Genomic DNA, 6979 nt, shown 5'->3' on the forward strand with positions numbered 1-6979 from the left:
ATCACTCATGTCAAATGGTCAGTTAGGTTCCCAGACAGACCTCAGTGCCATGTGTTATGGTAATAAACAAAATAAGTATAAGATATTAGATCGTTACAGTATTCCATGCATTAACCTTCAAATTAACCCTGCATTAGACACTCACAACCTTTTCTAGGTTCAAATCTAATGTCACTTATTTTACCATGACTCATAATTACCAAAGTCAGCTTCCATCCAATGTGATTAGTTCCTTGGCCCTGGAGCCCACCAGTAGGTGGGACCTCTGTACCAACCAGTGACTTAGTGACAGATGGCTGGACTGTGACTCAGGAAGTATACAGAGGACCCTTTATTTCAGTGCCTCTCCAAATACTTGGCAATATTCATTCCCCTGCAGCTATTTACCAGCCACAAAATCTACAACTCCCTGTCCCATAATTTTCACTGAGCATTTTTTCCTGCCTCTCTTCTCTTCATGTTTTGTTAATTCAACTGATGGGTGTCGAGCGTCTATCATATCCCAGCAGAAACTGTTCCAAGTGCAGGGGCAGAGTGACAGAAAGATATTCATAGTCCTTGGCTGCGTGGAGTTTATATTGCAGGAGGATAGGTGGAAAAGGAAGAGAAAGACATTCAAACAGAAAGAAGAAGATGGAGGAGGAAGAGGAGAAAGAAAGGGAGGAAGGGGGGAGGAGGAGAAATACAAATATTATATAATTTGTGACAATAATTTTTAATCAATTCCCATTTCTTACTTTAAGCTTCTTTAAATTTGTCATTTAATTAGTGACCATTATGCACTCAGCATTTATAAATGGTAGTTCAATCAATTCACTCAACATCCCTAAGAAGTGGTTACTGATCCCTTTTTATAGATGAGGAGACTGAATTTAAGTATATGATAAAATAATAATAACAACAACAGCAACAACAATATTAATAAAATCTAAGATATACTGAGATATGCCAAGAATTTACTCACAGTTTTATTCAAGCTTATGATAATCCTATGAGGCACTATTATCCCCATTTTACAGTTGAAGAATGGAAGTTCTGAGAGTTCAGCCCTCTCCTGAGATGACAAAGCTATCCATTAAGAGAGCCAGAATATAAACCTAAATCAAACTCTCTCCAAAGTCTTTATTCTTAAGCACATATGAGAAAACTGAAGCCCAGAAAGGTTAGATCTTGCCCTATAATACACAAGTGGAAGAAGAGTTGAACCCACACCCAGATTCCAAAATCCATGTTCTCCCTCTTACCCATGAAAGATTACTTTTCTCCAAATTCTAGGATACACTCTGAAGAAGTTCTTATTTTTTTCACTACTACCCTGAATATCCCCCGTGTGGAGCCTTATCTCACAGGCAGAAAGTAGATAGTAGATACAGCAGAAGATATAGCTGCCACCTGCCTCAGTCCTCTCACACAAAGGGCAGGCAGCCTTTCCTCTCACCTTTGCCAACTTCTGAGTCTCCTTGTCTCTGAGCCCCTCCTCATCTGCACAGCCTTCTTCCACTTTGGTGCATGACTGGGCACTTCCTACTCACAGCCCTTCAGTTCTTACCAGCTCCTGGGGCACCATATCCATCTGTGCTTGCATGTGCTGTTCTGGCAATGTTCCTAAATCTCGCGCGTGAGTGCCTGTGTGTGTGTGTGTGTGTGTGTGTATGAGTGTGTGCGTGCATGCTAACGAATCTGGAGCAAATTGTCACAGGCAAGACAACCAAGGACAAGGAGATAAGCATAAAGCGTGAAAGTGGCAGGTGATAGAAAAGGACACAGAGATGTATCACAGTGACAGAAGACAGGGAAGTCTTCAGAGCCAAGGGACAAGGGTCTTCAAGAAGCATAAGATGCTGAGGAATGGTTTCCGGTTCATTGTGCTGGGCACCATATTAATTACACCAGAAACTTTTTGTTCTGAATTTCTTTATCCTGTAAGGAAAACACTTGTTTCCTATTATACAGAAGAAGAAAAAATATATGGAGTACAAAGCAAAATTTCAAAGGTCACATAGTGAATAAGTGAAGGAGTCAGGGTTTAAAAATGTATTGCTGCAACATTAAAACATGTTTTCTATACTAAAATTTTCCACTGTGACAAATATGACAGAAGAGTTACTGAGATTGAAGAGTGAGTGAGGGCCTCCTTCATTGGTAACTAAGACATAGGTGATCCTATAAGTTACTATCCATGCTAGGATACTTTTGAGATGAAAGCAAGTACTCTTAATAACATGTCAAGACAACAGGTATGAAGGAGATGTTTAATCTCCCTACTAAGAGGGAACTGTTGACCGAAAAAGTAGTCCTAGTAGAACCCTGAGGTGGAAGGCAGATAGCAGTGGACTAAAGAGATAAGAAGAGATAAAGAAAAGCAGAAAATGAGAGGAGATCATGCTACTTAAAAAATAATTTCTGGACACCAGAGGAACGATACTGAAAATTTTATGAGGGCGCTAGGTCTGGCTTAACTGTGAACTCGGTGATGGCAGAGACCATGTGCATTTCTTCATTGTTGTATCCCTAACACCTCCTACAAAGCCTGAAATCTAGAGCCACTTAATACATAAATTTTAACTAAATAACAGGGAGTCAGAAATTGCTCTTGTATGGCAGAAGAATGCTGAGGATAATTGTAGAAAGAAGGGGTGAATATTATAAAGATGAGATAAAAATAATAATGAGAGAGATGATAAATAAAATAGGAGGGATTATTGGTAAATGGCCTTAAGAGTTCAAGTGAGATAGGTGTTTCTATCTGAAGGAAAAAGGGTGCATCTTTTTTATTTTTTATTTTTGGAGATGGAGTTTCACTCTTATCGCCCAGGATTGAGTGCAATGGCGTGATCTCGGCTAACTGCAACCTCCACCTCCCGGGTTCAAGCGATTCTCCTGCCTCAGCCTCCAGAGTAAATGGGATTACAGGCATGCACCACCACGCTTGACTAATTTTTGTATTATTAGTAGAGACAGGGTTTCACCATGTTGGTCAGGCTGGTCTCAAACTCCTAACCTCAGGTGATCAAAGGGTAACTCTTTTTTTTAGTGGTGAAGTAATAACATGATGCTATAATGACTGTATGACATACAGATAGGAGATAACTTTTCATCAGTGGTGAGGACTGAATGATAGCAATATACATGAAATATTTTCAGAAAATATGTACTGTGTGTACCTCATGCCTGGAACCCTAAACAAGCACCACCCAAAGAAGCTGAATCCTTTCCACTGAATACCTCCAGGGTGGTGGTTAACTAGCTATGTAGAGCCTAAGCCAACAAAATTTCCTTGGACTGGGTTTCTAGCAATATGGGTATTCCCTGCTTGGCCAGGACTTGCTGAGAGCCCTTGAATAATCTGCTTCCCCTTGCAGCACCAAATGGGATTTTGAACCAGACAATAAGTTCCCACAGGACTGAAGGCCCTGTGCCAAGACAATGACTAAGTTTTCAGTAAAATGATAAAAATCAGAAAAAAAGAGTTCAGTTTTTCATAGGTCCAAATTTACTCCATTTAATAACTTTTCCTATTCTGAATCATGTATTTCCCCATGTATTTTTTTCTTTTTATGAAATCCATCTCTAACAGCTGGATGTCTGATTTCGGTGTTTCATATTTTAGGGACCTGACTTAAGAAATTTATTTCCCAAATTATATGCTTTCTTGAAATTTACTTGGATTTTACAACAGGTGGATCTGGAGCCCATTGAGCTAGAGCACCTGTAAGGTTCTGGGCTCTGTGATTTGCTTGACAAAACTTGAGATTCTGACCTTCCTTTGATGGCTGAGTTTTGAAAGGAGAAGAGGCTGCAGACTCTTACTGATGCCCATGGAAGTCCAAACAACCAAACAATTGATACTTCTTGATTGGGAGAGTGTGAATGAAGAGTTTTGGGGGATAAATATCCTCTCTAGATATGTCCACCTCATAACAGTAATAAATTATTTATGTTTACCTATACAACATGCCAGATAAAGTCCTCAAATGTCCCTAAGGAACAACCTGAAAGTCTGTCCTGGGAATGGACATGCGACTCGCTAGGAGAAAATAAAAGAGACAGAGAATGAGAGAAAAGAGTAAAACAGTGTGAATTAAAGTTTGAGTCTATGAGTTCAGGCTTGGTGTGTCAGTTGAATTATGGAATGAGCAGGATAGCTTGAGGTCATCAAGAAGCAGGAAGATGCATGTACTAGACAGAGAGATAATTATCCTAAATAAATTCCCTGAAGTAGATATAATTGGTTCAGGCTGGAAGCAAACATAGTTTTTGTTGCTGCAAAACTAATTTTTGTGCTAGGTTTTGCTATGGTCTTTAGCAGCTTATACATAGCACCTGGCTGTGGAAGCCATAGTGAGACAGAACCTTCAGGGGAAGAAAAAATTGAAACATTTCCCAGGATGCTGAGTTTAAGAGATGACTGTCTAATGAAGAAATGGAATCCATAATGGGATCTTTCATCAAGATATACTCAAATAGAGGACCTCATGTATTCAGAGAAACTTCCCCAGGGGAGTTCAGTGACATATGCAATAAAGCCCCCTTTAAGAAAAGACATCATTGTAAAATTTTGCATTTTAAATAAGGTCAACTTTAGGCTTTTTTTTTTAATGAATAGCTTTGGAAAAGAAGCAACTGCACTCCTTTAAATGGGTAGGTCTCCTTGTACAACTGAAATATGACACAATGTATACAGAACTTTGTTAGTCTGATCAGGCTGCCACAACAAAATACCACAGACTGGGTGGCTGAAACAAAAGATATTTATTTTCTCAGAGCTTTGGAGCTAGAAGATCAACGTTCCAGCTGATTTGGTTTCTGATGAGGGCTCTCCCCCTGGCTTCCATACATGGAACAATGCAAGTGACCCACTTTCCACACCAGATGCCTTAGAAACAGCTTTCCAGGGATGGTACTGGATAATGCTGATTCATGCACACTTTCCATAGTGATCAGTGCTACAAACTAGGAAATTATTTCTCACATCTCTTCAACAAGAGAAGAATGGGCCATGCCAGAAAACAGACTGATGGGATCCAAGATATGGTACTAAACATCCCTGCTGGAGGAGCGAGCAGCACAGAAACACAGCAGCAGAGCAGTGAGGTGGAAAGTAAGGTGAGACATAATGGTCCAGGTAGAGTCTCCTCCACAGAGTACAGCAAAAAGAGTCTCTTTCACCATGTGAAATGAATATGAACTTGTGCCAGCTTAGGGTGAGAATAATATGGAAATTCAATCAGACAACTGGCATCAAAATATGCAACTGTGGCTGGCCCCAGGGGTAGAACTTCAGGTAGGGCAAAGGTAAGAGGGAGAAAACTGATATTCAGTAAACATCTAATTTTTACAAGGCACTCTTTATAATCTACTGAATTTACTTTTCGTAATACTACAAGACAGTATTTTAAACCATTTAAACTACTTTTAACAGATAAAACAAATGAGGTTCAGAGAAGCCAAAGAACCTGCCTGTATTAATCAGTTTCTCCAGAGAAACAGAACCAATAGAACAGAACAGAATATAGTAGAGTAGAATAGGATAGGATAGAATAGAATAGAATAGAATAGAATAGAATAGAATAGAATAGAATAGAATAGAATAGAGAATAGAATACAATAGAGGAGAACAGAATAATAGAGATTTATTGTGAGGGATTGCCTCACACAATTATAGAATTATAGAAGCTGAGAAGTCTTATGATCTGCAAGCTGGAGGCTGAGAAACATCCCTAGTACAATTCAGTTAAAACCCTACACTCCGAGAACCAGGAAGCCAATCATGTAAGTCTCAGTGAGTGGAAAGGTCCAAAACCAGGGACACTGACATCTGACGCAAAAGATGTCCCAGCTCAAGAAGAGAGCAACTTCACCCTTCCTCCACCTTTTTATTCTATTTAGGTCCTCAACAAATTGAATGATGCCTATTTGTGTTGGTGAGGGCAATCTTCTTTACTCAGTCTTCCTCTCCAAATGCTAACCTCTTCCAAAAACATCCTCATAGACACGTCCAGAAATAATATCTTACCAGCTATCTGGGCACCTCTTAACTAAGTCAAGTTGACACATAAAATTAACCATTATACTCCCCAAAGTGACAGAACTGATTGATTAGTGGTAGGCTCAGGATTTGAATAAGGTTTCTGTGACTTCAAAGCCATTGTCTCTCCACTGGGAGACCATGCACAAAACAAAAGCTGGAGATAAAACAGAAGCTCAATTCTCAGGCTTGAAAAATTAAGGCAAAGATGTTCCTAGAAGTGGTACACAAAGGGGAAAGAGAGGTAGCAGAAAGGGTACTTGGTATCAATACAGTAATCACCTAGAGCCCTCTAAATCCTCTCGACCAGGGAAGAGTTTAGTCCTGAAGCCTGATGTGTGATTGCTCCTGGAGGTGGAAATCAAAGAGCTCAGTTTTCAGATTTGAGGAACTGAGGAGTGGAAAAAGAAGCCTCAGACACCCATAGATATGGGGCAGGCTTACAGATAATGGCCATGACCATGGAACAAAGAAAATTTTTGATCCACTTGGGGACTGAATGCAGGACTTCAAACCTAATTTGAGTTGAGCTTTAACTGAACTAATCAATCTGACTATCTGAGGCTGTAGTGTTCAAAACAATATGTGGAGAGGGCAAATAACTTGCAGGCCAGTGCAGGTGTCAGCATGCACATTATCCTCTTGACACAGCAGCATGGAGCTTTCATTAAAAGAAAAAAAAAACAAAACCTCTAGTGGGATATTTGTAGCATGTTTGAAATTGAAGATAATTCTCAGCACAGAGAATAATTTATATCAGGTTTTGTCATACAAGAGACATAACTTGGAAAAGTCAGGGAGAGTCACTAAGTTCTAGGAAGACAGAGTTCCTGAAGAACTGGTGGTGTGTGTATTTCCTATTACGGTGACAAGCCTGGGACTGAAATTGTGAGGATCTTCTAATCTGATGAAAAGATAAAACCCCTAGGAGAAAACCTAGGCCATACCACT

Source organism: Pan troglodytes, chromosome 8 (genome assembly GCF_028858775.2).
Source record: "Pan troglodytes isolate AG18354 chromosome 8, NHGRI_mPanTro3-v2.0_pri, whole genome shotgun sequence".
Lineage (NCBI taxonomy): Eukaryota > Metazoa > Chordata > Mammalia > Primates > Hominidae > Pan > Pan troglodytes.